Raw genomic sequence first — 15,033 nt, 5'->3', positions numbered from 1 at the left:
TCCCGACACATCCCTCGGATTGATGAATGTTTAATTCACTTTGAGACAGAGTAGAACCTTTCCCCTTTGGGGGAGTGCAGAACCAGGGGTCACAGGCTGAGGATTCGGAGTAGGCCATTTAGGATGGAGATGAGGAGACATTTCCTCACCCAAAGAATGGTGAGCCTGTGGAATTCATTACCACAGGAAGTAGCTGATGCCAAAACATTAGATGTATTCAAGAGGTGGCTGGATATAGCACTTGGGGTGAAAGGTTATGGGGAGAAAGCAGGATTAGGCTACTGAGTTGGATGATCAGCCATGATCATGATGAATGGCACAGCAAGCTCGAAAGGCCACCTCCTGCTCCTACCTTCTGTGTTTCTTACTATTTTTGAGTCACTTGTATGCCAATTCTTGCAATCTGAACATAATCACAGTTAACAAGCTTTAGCTAATCTCTCACTTGACTGTGCTGCTCCAGCTCTAAACCTAACCCAGTGAAATCCATTTGCAGATAATCTCAGAACTTGTGATATGGTCCATTTGTGTGCACTGTTATTAGCTTAAAAGAAATCTTGCCAAATGACCGAATGCCGTCCTTCAGAAAGACAAATAATACCAACTTTTAAAAACACACAGTCCAGTCCATTCTTCATTCCAAACTGCCTCCTTTGAATTATCTGCTTATTCAGACTGAAATTTTAAGTAAAACCCTCCGACATTGCTTTATTGAACAACTAATCATTTAACACTTACAACAACCATTTCAATTCAATGGATTTTTTTTTTTAAACAGAGAAGGGATTCCGCAAAGCCCTTCTCGGATCCAGTGGAGAATTGGGCAGTTAGTCAAAAGGGGAAGTGGAGGAGATTTTGAACTCTTAAAGATAAATTTTCTGCTGGTGGGAGGGAGGGGGGGGGTCCCTGCTTCCCAATGTAGAAGTTGCGTGTTAGAAAATTTACTTATCAGCGTCACAAGTAGGCTTATATTAACACCGCAATGAAGTTACTGTGAAATTCCCCCAGTCGCCACATTCTGGCGCCTATGCGGATACACTGAGGGAGAATTTAGTACGGCCAATCCACCTAACCAGCATGTCTTTTGGATTGTAGGAGGAAACCCACACAGACACGGGGAGAATGTGCAGCCTCTGCCCAAGCAGTGACCCGGCCCGGGAATTGAACCCTGGTCCCTGGCATTGTGAGGCAGTAATGCTAACCACTGTGCCAAAGTGTCTCCCCACATCCCCCATGGGTGTGAGGCAACCTGCACAGGGCAGGCTTGTCTCCACAGCCATGTATGTAATTGCTGCTATAAATTGGAGTGGAAGCTGTAATAACTCGAGGAGTCGTCTGTAAAGGAACAGTGCTTTATTGCACAAAATAAAGTAAAGCAAAAAATCCACAAGTCTGTGGTGAACACACACAGTCCCCAACTGGGACAGCGCAATAATGGACCCGCTCAGGGGCTTGCTTTATAAAGGGCTCGGTATACAAGCATACTCCCTGGTATGGTAATTACCAATCACCAGGGAGCTCGTATTTTTATAAGTCCTATAGGGAGTTCAATCAGGGATTCCCAATGCAAATACTGGGGGGATATCTGAGAAGACATGTCTCTGAGAGCAGCTCACCAATAAAATGGCTGCCGGCTCTTTCGCGCCACCAGTGGGAGTTGTGGCCATTGCTGGGACTGCGTGCCGTCTCTGATGGAAAGCGGTCTCTGGAACCCAGACTTTGGGGCAAGTCTGGGGTCTTGTTCAGACCGGACTGACAAGGCAGGAGGACTGGGATCATCAGGATAGGCGAACTGGAAGGGGTTTGCTCTTTCTGTGTGTCCCAGTTGCCACATTCATAAATGCCTCTGCTGCGGTGGTCATTCCTGGCAACCCATTCTATATTCCACATGCTAACATAGAAACATAGAAGCAGGAGGAGGCCATTCAGCCCTTCAAGCCTGCTCCATTCATTTTGATCACGGCTGATCATCAAATTCAATATTCTGATTCCCTCTTGCCCCATGTTCTGATCCCTTTAATCCCAAGAGCTATATCTAATTCCTTCTTGAAATCACACAATGTTTTGGTCTCAACTATGTTCTGTAGTAGTGAATTCCACACATTCACCACTCCCTGAATGAAGAAATTTCTCCTTGCCTTTAAAATTTACCATTACCCACTAACTTTGACCCCTCATTCTGGACTCTATCAGGAACATTCTTTCTGAATCTACCCTGTCTAACCTTGTTAGAATTTTATAAGTTTCTATGAGATCCTCTCTCATTCTTCTAAATCCCAGTGAAGAGAATCCAAACTGATTTAGTCTCTCCTCATACAACAGACCTTCCATCCAGGAATCAGCCTGGTAAACCTTCGCTGTGCTCCCTCTATAGCAAGGACATCCTTCCTCAGATAAGGACACCAAAACTGTACCCAATACTCCAGGTGCAGCCTCACCAACATCCGATACAATTGCAGCAAAATATCCCAACCCTATACTCAAATCCTCTCGCAATGATGGCAACATAGAGCAGAACTATGTTGAAAATAATTGTAAAGTTAATTTAAAGTTAATTAAAATCAATTTCTAATTGGTGTTCTGGAAATGGATATATACCTACGTAAAGATATACCTGCACAAACCAGATAAACATACTTAACTTCCCCTTTATCTACTAGATGTTGGGCATCTTGTAAGTGTTTGCACGAAATCTAGGCACAGAGGCACAATGGTTAACACTGCTGCCTCACAGCACCAGGGACCCGGGTTTGATTCTGGCCTTGGGCGACTGAGTGAAGTTTGCACATTCTCACCGCATCTACGTGGGTTTCCTCCCACACTCCAGATTAGGTGGATTGGCCAAGCTAAGTTGCCCCTTAGTCCAAAGATGTGCAGGTTAGGGGGATTGGCCATGTTAAATTGCCCCTTAGTGTCCAAAGATGTGCAGGTTAGATGGATTGGCCATGCTAAATTGCCGCTAAGTGTCCAAAGATGTGCAGGTTAGATGGATTGGTCATGCTAAATTGCCCCTCAGTGTCCAAATATGGGCATGTTAGGTGGCTTAGTTGTGATAAATACTTGGTGTTACAGAGATAGGATAGGGGATGGACCTAGATAAGATGCTCTTTCAGAGGATCAGTGTAGACTCGATGGGCCGGATAGCCTCCGGATAGCACTGAAGGGATTCTATGGTTTCAATTTGAAAATAGATTGTCGGCAATATCAACCCATTTCTCCCTCCCCACCCTACCCAACCGAAACCAACCAACCTCACTCCGTTCAGAGTCAGCCCCTCCTCGAAACCTCTGTACTGGAATAGCAGAGATATTAATCACCAGCACTGTGCAGCTTTACGTAGACCAGGTTCACCGTACCAGCCATGAATTCAAGTGAAGTGCTGCTCAGCATGATTACTTCAGAGGCCTCGACAGAACCTTGGCATTGGCGAGTGCAGCACTGGCGCGGGTTGGCAAGCTGCCAGTGTAAATGAGGCATCACATTCAGCACTGAAGGCCATGCAGACACACGCAAGAGAGAGAGGTTGATCGCTGGCTCCCTGGAACAGGAGGTGTCTGTATAGCCGGCAAAGCGAGCAGGTAGAGGGGACATCTGTGATTCTGGGATCAGGTGGCATTTATTGTGTAACCACAGAGGACGTGATTCATCACCTCAGGATAGGGATGCACCTTGATAAGGATGTATTCATCAAGGAAGCTTATCCTTTATGCTGTCTATGAGGCAGTATAATGGATTACTTTTCCATATGTAAGATCGACCAAATTGTTAAAATCTATAAGGACCGATAAATGGTCAAAATTATGAAATCCCTGCAGTGCAGGAGGCAAAAAGAATACATTTCATTGAATCGTGTTTCATCTGTGATTATAGCTGGAATTTTCCAGCCATTCCCTTCCATGGGATAGAACCATAGAATCCTACAGTGCAGAAGGAGGCCATTCAGCCCATCGAGTCTGCAATTCCACCCAGGCCCTATCCCCATAGCCCCACATATTTACCCTGTCAGTCCCCCTGAAACTAAGAGGCAATTTAGCATGGTCAGTCAACCTAACTCGCATATCTCTGGCTGTGGGAGGAAACCAGAGACCCGGAGGAAACCCACGCAGACACGGGAAGAATGTGCTAATTCCGCACAGACAGTGACCCGAGGTCGGAATTGAATCCTGGGTCCCTGTGAGGCAGCAATGCTAACCACCGCGCAGAAGTGTAACAGTGATTCCAGACATCAAAGTCGGATATTTCAAGTACCAGGTCTTGAATGGATAATCTAGGCTTTCATTGCAGTTTAGCGATGGAGCGAATGAGCCTTTACATCAAGAACTTCACTGACTGAACAGATACAGAAGAGATCCCATGGCATGACTAGATTTAAAGATAAGTCATGAGTTCTTTTGATGTTCGGGCCAACATTTCTTCTCAAACTAACACCACCAAAAGCCAATTAGCTGGTAAGACGTCTTGACTGCAATGTCCGCTTACGTAACAAGTAACAGACAGTTCACTTGTATCAGGAACCATCAACAGACTGCGTCCCCCCTATCCCCGACCCCAAGCACATGTGCCCCAAGTGAAAGAATTTGCTTGTACTTGTGTGGTGGAGGGGGCGGGTATCAGATTTGAGATTTCTATCAGATTAGCCCTGATCTTATTAAATGGTCGCAAGCTCAAGCGACTGAATGGCCTACTTCATAGAATCCTACAGTGCAGAAGAAGGCCATTCGGCCCATCGAGTCTGCACCAACCACAATCCCACCCAGGCCCTAACCCCATAACCCCATGTATGTACCCTCGCTAGTCCCCCTGGCACTAAGGGACAATATGGCAATGGCCAATCCACCTAACCAGCACATTTTTGGACTGTGGGATAAAACCAGACCCAGAGGAAACCCACGCAGACATGGGGAGAACATACAAACTCCACACAGACAGTGACTGAGACTGGAATTGAACCCAAGTCCCTCGTGCTGTGAGGCAGCAGTGCTAACCACAGTGCCACCCTACTGCCCCCATTCTGGTCCTTGCTCGAATAAGTTTATTTATTAGCGTCAAAAGTAAGCAGACATTAACTCACATTATCCTTGTACTGCTTTCAGTTTTGCCCCTGATGCGGTCTCCTCTAACTAACAATCGAATCCTGCTTCGTGTTTAAGATTGCTTTGAGAGCTGATTACGTGATTTTATGTCAGTGTCATCAGGGTGTTTCAAGACTGCTTTTAGTTTCAGTTTGCACTCTGTACAAGCAAGAGCTCCTAGTATAAACCTGCTAACATTTCTCATATATTGGTAGTTATTTAACCTGTTGAGTGTTACTTTGAATCTACACGTGCAAATCCCATCTTTTCTTTTTGGTCAAAACCCACAATCCCTCACATAGTTAGGACACTGCAAAGCCTAACAAAAATTGTCCCCGATAACAATTATAAAATTGGAGTCACACAAGTGATCTACCTTAGATGCTAAAAGAATGGCCAATATATGAGAAATGTTATCAAAGTAACATAAAGCAGATTTACACTAGGAGCTCTTGCCAGTACAGAGTACAAACTGAAATTAAAAGTGGTGAAACACCCTAATGACGACACCATCAAATCATGTGATCAGCTCTCGAAGCAATCATACAACCACTTAAATAAAAAACAAAGTCAAGCCCCATTGAGTTGCATATTAATATTTTAAGAGTGAGTCACAGCAGAATAGCTGACATTCTGAAACCAAACTGAATGTGTCGCTTCAGATTATTGAGACTCAACACCTCTGCATGACTGGATGGCTCCCACTTGGTTTTGGAACAGGCAATAGCAGTGTAAATGTGCATTAGACATCGGTGCACCTACTTGCTAACTTTGTTCTGATTTTCAGAAGTTTACTGCTCAACGTCCTACAGATTGTTTGCAGCAATGTAGCCTTCAGCATTCTCATCAATAAAGAGGAAAAAGATTGCATATATTTCTGATAGAAAAGGGGATAAGGGGAACAGGCGGAGAGATGGATTTGAGACTAGGGAGAGATCAGCTGTGGTCTGATTGAATGGCACAGCAGACTCAAAGGATTGAATTTGCCTACTTCCGCTCTTAATTGAAGAAGGTTGTCATTGACTTCAGGAAGCCATAAAGGTAACAGGCCATCTTGAAAGTCTTCAGGAACATGTCCCTGTCTACATCAATGGGGATGAAGCGGAGATGATCGAGGGCTCCAAGTTTTGGATATCCAGATCACCAACAATCTGTCCTGGTCCCCTTATGTTGACACTATAGTTAAGAAAGCTCATCAATGCCTCTACTTCCTTAGAAGACTAAGGAAATTTGGCATGTCAGCTACAACTCTCACCAACTTTTACAGATGCACCATGGAAAGCATTCTTTCCGGTTGTATCACAGCTTGATATGACTCCTGCTCTGCCCAAGACCGCAAGAAACTACTAAGGGTCGTGAATGTAACCCAGTCCATCACGCAAACCAGCCTCCCATCCATTGACTCTGTCCACACTTCCCGCTCTCTCAGCAAAGCAGTCAACATAATTAAGGACCTCACAAACCCCTGACATTCTCTCTTCTATGTTCTTCCGTCAGGAAAAAGATATAAAAGTCTGAGGTCATGTACCAGCCGACTCAAGAACAGCTTCTTTCCTGCTGCTGTCAGACTTTTGAAGGGATTTACCATGTAGTAAGTTGATCTTTCTCTACACTCCAGCTATGACTGTAACAGTACATTCTGCACTACATTCCTTCTCTATGAATGGTATGCTTTGTCTGTATAACATTAAAGAAACAATACTTTTCACCGTATCCCAATACATGTGACAAAAATAAATCCAAACAAATCAAAGAAACAAAGAGAAGAACAAAGAACGGTACAGCACAGTAACAAGCCCCTCGGCCCTCCAAGCCTGCGCCGATCATGATGCCCTAACTAAACTAAAAAAACCTTCTGCCCTTACTCAGTATGTATCCCTCTATTCCCTCTCTATTCATACAACTTATTGCACACCATGCAGGGGTGGTACAGTGGCACAGTGGTTAACACTGCTGCCTCACAGCGCCAGGGACCCAGCTTCAATTCCGGCCTCGGGACACTTCCTGCACATTCTCCTCGTGTCTGCGTGGGTTTCCTCCGGATGCTCCCATTTCCTCCCACACTCCAAAGATCAGACTGATTGGCCATGCTAACTTGACTGTGGGGAATAGCGCCTGGGTGGATTGTGGTCAGTGCAGAAGTGATGGACCGAATGGCCTCCTTCTGTTCCATAGGGGTTTCTATGGTTCATGTACCCAACCAGATGCCTCTTAAATGTTGCTAATGTGCCTGCTTCCACCACCTTCTTTGGCAGCGTATTCCAGGCACCCACCACTCTCTGTAAGATTCCTATGAAATGCGATTTTCCATAAAGGTAACAGGCCATGTTGAAAGTGTTCAGATTTCAACCACTTTCATATCAGGTCACTGATATGGGTGAAAGCCCCACCCCACACATTCCTTTCTCAACACACACCGAGATACCAGAGCCTCATTAAAATTAAAACATTTACTTTGAGGCGTCGTTTCTCTCATTTGATTTCCGCAATGAGCCATGTCTCTTTTTTTAATATCGCAACGCAAATTTTCCGTGGGCAATTAATGCGAGTCATTCTTAGCCTGGGTACTTACATCCAGTCGCCTTTCAAACAGCGCTCGGTGACAGCAGTAAGCTCGTAAGGTAATGCGGAGGAGCGACTGAGTGATAAGCTGCTTCAGCAAGTCGCAAGACTGTGCAGTAAACTTTAGAAAGGCAGGGCAAAGTGTGCCTGTGTAACAGCGCACTGTTGGAGGAATATTCCTTGTTTTGGTGTGGGATTTTCAGCTGGTTCAAAACCATTTTCTCGTTCCCTCCCACAGTCCAAAGGTGTGCAGGTTAAGTGGATTGGCCATACTAAATTGCCCCTTAGTGTCCTTGGGGGACTAGCTAGGGTAAATGCATGGGGTATGGTGATGGGGCCTGGGTGGGATTGTGGTCGGTGCAGACTCGATGGGCCGAATGGCCTCCTTCTGCACTGTAGGGATTCTATGATTCTGTGAATTGACACACCAACCATGGTGGGATCTTAGGTGCAGTTCAGATGGCAGCATGGTGGCACAGTGGTTAGAACTGCTGCCTCACAGCACCAGAGACCCGGGTTTAATTCCCAGCTTGGATCACAGTCTGTGCGGAGTCTGCATGTCCTCCCCATGTCTGCGTGGGTTTTCTCCAAGTGCTCTGGTTTCCTCTCACAGTCCAAAAGACATGCTGGTTAGGTGAATTGGCCGTGCTAAATTCTCCTTCAATATACCCAAACAGGAGTGTGGCGACTAGGGGATTTTCATTGTAACTTCACTGCAGTGTTAATGTAAGCCTACTTGTGGCACTGGGCTGCCTCATAACATTAACCCCAGGATGACTTCAAGCTGAGTTAGCTGATCTCATCTACACTAGCAGTATAGAATCATAGAATCCTTACAGTGCAGAAGGAGGCCATTCAGCCCATTGAGTCTGCATTCTCTAACAGAACATCTTACCCAAGCCCAACCCCTACCCTATTCCCATTGCTCCACAGATTTACCCTGCTCAATCCCCCAACCTACAAGTCTTGGAACGCTAAGGAATAATTTAGCATGATCAATGCACTCAAGCTGCATGTCTTTGGACAGGGGCAATTTAGCATAGTCCATGTACCTAACCCGCACACCCGGAGGAAACCCATGCAGACACAGGGAGAACGTGCAAACAGACAGTGACCCAAGGCTGGAATCAAACCCAGGTCCCTGGCGCTCTGATGCAGTTAGCTCCTGTACTATTGTCTGGAGAAGGGACAATCAGCAGTGGCTCCTGCTCCTAATCAGTGACCACAGCTAATAGTGCGTATGCGTGTGTATTTGTGTGTGTCTGTATGTATGTGTATCTGTATGAGTGTGTGTGTGTGTGTTTTTGTGTATGTGCACGTGTGTTTATATCTGTATGTATGTGTGTATCTGTATGTGTGTGTAAGTGTACGTGTGTGTGTGTGTATTTGTGTGTGTGTATTTGTGTGTGTGTGTGTCTGTATGTACAAAGAACAAAGAAAATTACAGCACAGGAATAGGCCCTTTGGCCCTCCAAGCCTGCACCGGCTTAGCTAAAACCCCCTACCCTTCTGGGGACCATAGCCCTCTAAAGAATAAAGAAAATTAGAGTTTGCGTGTGTCTATATGTGCGCACGTGTGTGCGTATTTGTGTGTGTGCTTGTATGTGTGTACGTGCATGTGTGTATATATTTGTGTGTGCTTGTGTGTGCATGTGTGTGTTTGTATGCATGTGCGCACGTGTGTGTGTTAGTGTGCATATGGGCGCGCATGGTGTTAGTGTGCATGTGTGCACGCATGTGTGTGTATACGTGTATGTTTGTCTATGTGTGCGTGTACCCATGTGTGTATGTTTGTGGGTGTGTGTATGTGAGTGTTTATCCAGACTTTGACAAATGTGATGTATGTAGTTGCTGAATAGTTTGGTTCTCGGCACTCTTGTAAAGAAAGGTCAGATGGAAAAGGGCCAGAATACTTAGTCAGAGAGGACTACAGCACTGGGAAGGGCCTTCAGCCATCATGTCTGTGCCAGTCAAAAACAACCACCTTGTATGTCTCGGCATTACAGATACACATCTAAATACTGCTTAAATGTTATAGGGTCTCTGCCGCCGCCACCCTTTCAGGAAGTGAGTTCCTGATTCCCGCCACCCTCTGGATGAAAAGATTTTCCCTCATGTCCCTTCTAAACCTCCCGTTCCTTTCCTTAAATCTTTGCTGACTGCTCATTGATCCCTCCAGCAAGGGGGAAAGTTTCTTCCTGTCCATTCTATCCATGCCCCTCATAATTCTATACATCCCAATCACATCCTCCCTCAGTCTCCTCTGCTCCAAGGTAAACAACCCCAGTCTATCCAATCTCCCTCCACAACTGACATTCTCCTGCCCAGACAGCATCCTGGTAAATGCACCCTTTCCATTGCTATCACATGTGAAATTATCATTATTAAATATTAAATTCAACATGATTAAGCTTTACTTGTAGAATTGGAACCCAATGCAAATCAAGGCCTTCGTTGAGACAGAGAGCACATCGAATCCACATCACAGAATTGGTACCGTTTCCAAGGAGGCCGTTTGGCCCATCATATCTGCACCAGCTCTCCAAACAAGCATCATGACTCAGTGCCATTCCCCTGCCTTTCCCCCGCACCCCTGTTTCTATTCAAATAATCATCCAATGCCTCCTTGAATGCCTCGACCACACTTCCAGGCAGCGCATTCCAGACTCCAACTACTCACTGTGTGAAGAAGTTTCTTCTCGCATCAAATTTGCTTCTTTTAAATCTGTACCCCCTCGTTCTTGCTCCTTTTCCGAGCAGGAACAGTTTCTCCCTGTCTACTCTGTCCAGCCCCCTCATGATTTTGAACATCTCTGTAAAATCTCCTCTTAGCTGTCTTCTCTCCAAGGAGGACAGTCCCATCCTCTCCAATCCATCCTCATAACTGAAGTTTCTTATCCCTGGAACCATGCCTGTAAACCTTTTCCACACCCTCTCCAATCCTTCACATCCTTCCTATAGTGTGGCACCCAGAACTGTCCACATTATTCCAGCATCAATAGATTCTCTACAAAGATGATACACATTTCTTGTTGAAATATATTTTGTCCCTAAATATATTTTTTAAAAATTCAGTACGAAGCCCCAAAATGATGTTTTACTCTACTGCATGGAATTAATCAAGTGTCATAGGGTTGCTGGGCAAGGCTGTAGTGTATTTAATAAGCAAGGTGGCACAGTGGTTAGCACTGCTGCCTCACAGCGTCAGGGTCCTGGGTTTGATTCTCAGCTTGGGTGATGTCTGTGTGGAGTTTGCACATTCTCCCCGTGTCTGCGTGGGTTCCCTCCAGGAACTCTGTTTCCCTCCCACAATCCAAAGATGTGCAGGTTAGGTGGATTGGCCATGCTAAATTGCCCTTTAGCGTCCAAAGATGTGTAAGTTAGGTGGATTGGCCATGCTAATTTGCCCCTTAGCATCCAAAGATGTGTAAGTTAGGTGGATTGGCCATGCTAATTTGCCCCTTAGCATCCAAAGATGTGTAAGTTAGGTGGATTGGCCATGCTAAATTGCCCCTTAGCGTCCAAAGATGTGCAGGTTAGGTGGATTGGCCATGCTAAATTGCCCCTTAGCGTCCAAAGATGTGCAGGTTAGGTGGATTGGCCATGCTAAATTGCCCCTTAGTGTCCCAAAATATCTGGGTTAGGGGGATTAGAGGGGAAAATAGTTGGACTACAGGAAAAGTCGGAGAATCGGTGCAGTCTCCACGGGCCAAATATCCTCCTCCTGCACTGTAGGGATTCTACGATACTGCCTTATTGAACCATCTTGACATTTTAAATGCCTCAATCCTAAACCTCGCTTCCAACAACCCCGTACCTGAACCATATGGATTACAGCAGCTCAAGAAAAAGGCTCACAACCTTTCGAAGAGTGCAGACTCGTGGGGGGTGGTGTTGTGGGTCTGGGTAAGATGCTGATTTGGAGAGACAGCACAGATTCAATGGGCCGAACAGCCTCCTTCTGCACTGTAGGGTTTCTATAGTGCTCACAAATTAACATTTGAAGAAAGGAAATGTCATTTAAGAAATAGTCCACCCTGGAACACCCGAATCATGCTTTAAAGATGCACATCACCTCAAATTTAAACAAAGCCTATTTATCTACCTCTTCATTCTAACCCTTATCTATTCCCTCCCTGCATTCAGTGGTCAGTCCTGTAGTTGCTGCAGGGTGATTTTCAATTCTGATGAAAGACCTCCATTCCAAATGTGAACTTATTTGACCTCATTCCGGATGCTGTTGTTCCTGTATCAGAACATGCTGTCTGTACATCAGATTTCCAATACTCACACCCTGCCTCAGTTTCACAAAACCCCAAGGAGCAGAACCAACATGAAGTTAACCAGTGTGCTGTTATCATTGTTTGTTTAAAAAATTCTGTACCAAAATGCTGAGTTCATGGAATCCCTACAGTGCAGAAGGAGGCCATTCAGCCCATCAAGTCTGCACTGACCACAATCCCACCCAAATCCTATCCCCATAACCCCATGCATTTACCCTAGCTAGTCCCCCGGGTCAATTTAGCAAGGCCAATGCACCCTAACCAGCACATCTTTCAGACTGTGGGAGGAAACCCACACAGACACGGGGAGAATGTGCAGACTCCACACAGACAGTGGCCCAAGCCGAGACTCGAACCCAGGTCCCTGGCGCTGTGAGGCAGCAGTGATAACCACTGCGCTACCAGTTTGATTCCAGTTATGGGTCAGATGGGGGAGTGAGGGCTGCTGTTTGGAGGAGAAATTCTACAGCCTGGGAGGAACCCTACCCTCGCCTCCCCCACCCCCGCTCTTTCCTCCCCCCCATCCTGCCATTGGAATCCATATCAAGTGATTTGAGAAACTGGAAAGTCATTGCCAAGCTGATCCAAGCACTGTAGAACCAGCGACTGAAAACTGCTCTGAGTGAATCAGCTTCCAACTTGGAGCCTAATCCCGTCCAAGTGCATTCCAGCGTTACAATACAACACAGCAGCCTTTGTGCAAACCTCCCCCCACTGAGTGATACTGTTCACCACCATTCCTAACCCCAAATCCCAGGGTCAAACATTCTGAGGGGAGAGAACAAGTGTGGCAGATCATCCAGCACACACACACACACACACACACACAGATACAAGCACACACACACACACAGATACAAGCACACAGACACACAGATACAAGTGCACACACACACACATACACAGATACAAGCACACACACACAGATACAAGCACACACAGACACACACACAGATATAAGCACACACACATGCACACGCATACACGCGCATACACACATAGATACAAGCACACACACATGCACATGCATACACACATACACGCACACACATGCATACACACAGATACACACACATACATACACACACAGATACGCACACACACATGTACGCACATGCACACACACACACAGATATGCACACAGGCACACACACACAGATACGCACACATACAGACAGATACGCACACACACATACACAGACACAGATATACACACATACACACATGCACAGATATGCACACACCACATAAACACACACATATACAGATATACACACACACGCTCAGATATGCACATACCACATGCACACATACACGCACACATAGACACAGATACACACACACAATACACAGGCACACACACAACACAGATATACAGAAACATACACACACATACAGACATAGACACATACACACACATACACAGGTACACACACACAGATATGCACACACACACAGACAAAGACATACACAAATATGCACACGCAGACATGCACAATGCAGATACACAATACACAGATACACACATAGGCACACGTGCACACATACACAGACACACATCCATGGATATATACAAACGCACACACAGGTATACACACACAAACACAGATGCATACAGATATACACAGATACATACACAAACATACACATAGGTACACATATATACACAACAAACATAACAGATACACAGACACATACATACACAGAGATATACACTGATACATACAGACACACATAGATACACAGATACGCACACATACATGCACACACACAAAGACATACACAGATATGCACACACAGACATACACACACACAGATACACAAACACAGACACACACACAATACATAGATACATAAATAGACACACGTTCAGACATACACAGACACACATATACACAAATAAACGCACAGACACACATACACATATACAGAAACAAACACAAAGGCACATAGATACACACACAGACACAAACAAAAATATACACAGATACACACACACATCCCAGATGCCAACTTCACATGTACAGCCACCTGAAAACCTTTCTCTTTACCTCATCACCCCCAGTGCTATAGTCAAGGCAGCCACAACTGAATCAGTCCCTACGTGAGTGTGTGTTACAGAATTGATTCAGCTCCTATGTGTGTGTGTGTGTGTGTTACACAACTGATTCAGTCCCTGTGTGTGTGTGTGTGTGTGTGTGTGTGCTACCATTCAGACAGCTTGACTCCTGTGCAAAATGACAACTGGAGTTTTGTTTGGGAAGGAGGGCGCTATTAAAAGTTAGTCGCGACTTGCAACTGGATGAATATGCAGTGTGTGTGTGTCCACCATCCCCCTACCCGAGTTTTAAACCAGTCGCTGACCCGAGCCGCTGAACATACCTCTTCTACACACACACACACATATATAGAGAGAGAGAGAGAGAGGTCTTTAAAAACAAAACTGTACAGGAAACACAATTATTAGAGAGAAAGGAAAGTCTTACTTGGGTTTGCAGTAGTGGTTATCCTTGTGGTGAGGTGTAAAGTCGGAGTTTGATCGCGGTGGTGGTATTCCCAGCGAGGTTGCAGTCAGGACTGAGCGATGGCTGTGTGTGTCTGCAGTGTATCCAGGGGCTGGTTGGCAGGTGAAACTCCATCAGGCGTATGTTTCATCTTGACCACCCGGGGAGAGAGAGACAGAGTGTGTTTTAGTTCCCAGTGCAGTCTGAATCCCTGCCAGATCCCCTCCAGTGTCTGTATATACATGCAGGTAGGTATTAAAGAACTATCTCCCCCTCTCTCTATCTTCCTCCCAACTTTAACTTTGTTACAAAGACCACTTGGGTGCAGCAGATCTTGGCATGTTGGCTTCACATTGGCACCTCCTCTGTCTCAAACTAGGGGCTGGAGAGAGGGGGGGGGTTTGCAGAAACCTAGGAGACAGGACGCTAAGGCTGTGCCAACTGGAACCTGGGCGGAGCCTGCCTTTCTTGGAGGAGGTTTTGTAGAGTTCAGGGAGAGTTGTTCAAAGTTCCCAAGGCCATAGCCGGGAAAGGCAGGCTGTAAGAAAAGAATGGAAGGGTCAGGCTGACACGCCATGTTCCCCCTTGGCAAATGCCACCTGATCCAGGATG

At 45.7% G+C, this 15,033-nt stretch overlaps 1 protein-coding gene across 5 annotated transcripts in view; it reads right to left on the bottom strand.

Annotated features, from left to right (window-relative positions):
• Nucleotides 1-14,798, bottom strand: part of ptpn20 (protein tyrosine phosphatase non-receptor type 20) — a 276,596-nt gene extending 261,798 nt beyond the window's left edge. For 4 of the 5 annotated variants that reach the window (XR_013889733.1, XM_080215794.1, XM_080215796.1 and 1 more), the window contains exon 1: nucleotides 14,404-14,798. The gene's annotated coding sequence lies outside the window, so the exon portion shown is untranslated. Of the gene's footprint in view, nucleotides 1-7,644; nucleotides 7,683-14,403 lie in introns of those variants that run through there. The other variant, XM_080215795.1, reaches the window with a different exon arrangement.
• Between the last annotated feature and the right edge of the window lie 235 nt (nucleotides 14,799-15,033).

The sequence above is a fragment of the Carcharhinus amblyrhynchos genome, chromosome 31, assembly GCF_965287045.1.
Source record: "Carcharhinus amblyrhynchos chromosome 31, sCarAmb.v2.hapA, whole genome shotgun sequence".
In the NCBI taxonomy this organism is placed as follows: domain Eukaryota; kingdom Metazoa; phylum Chordata; class Chondrichthyes; order Carcharhiniformes; family Carcharhinidae; genus Carcharhinus; species Carcharhinus amblyrhynchos.
The sequence above is the reverse complement of the archived record's forward strand: the minus strand, read 5'-3'. Positions and strand labels throughout refer to the sequence as shown.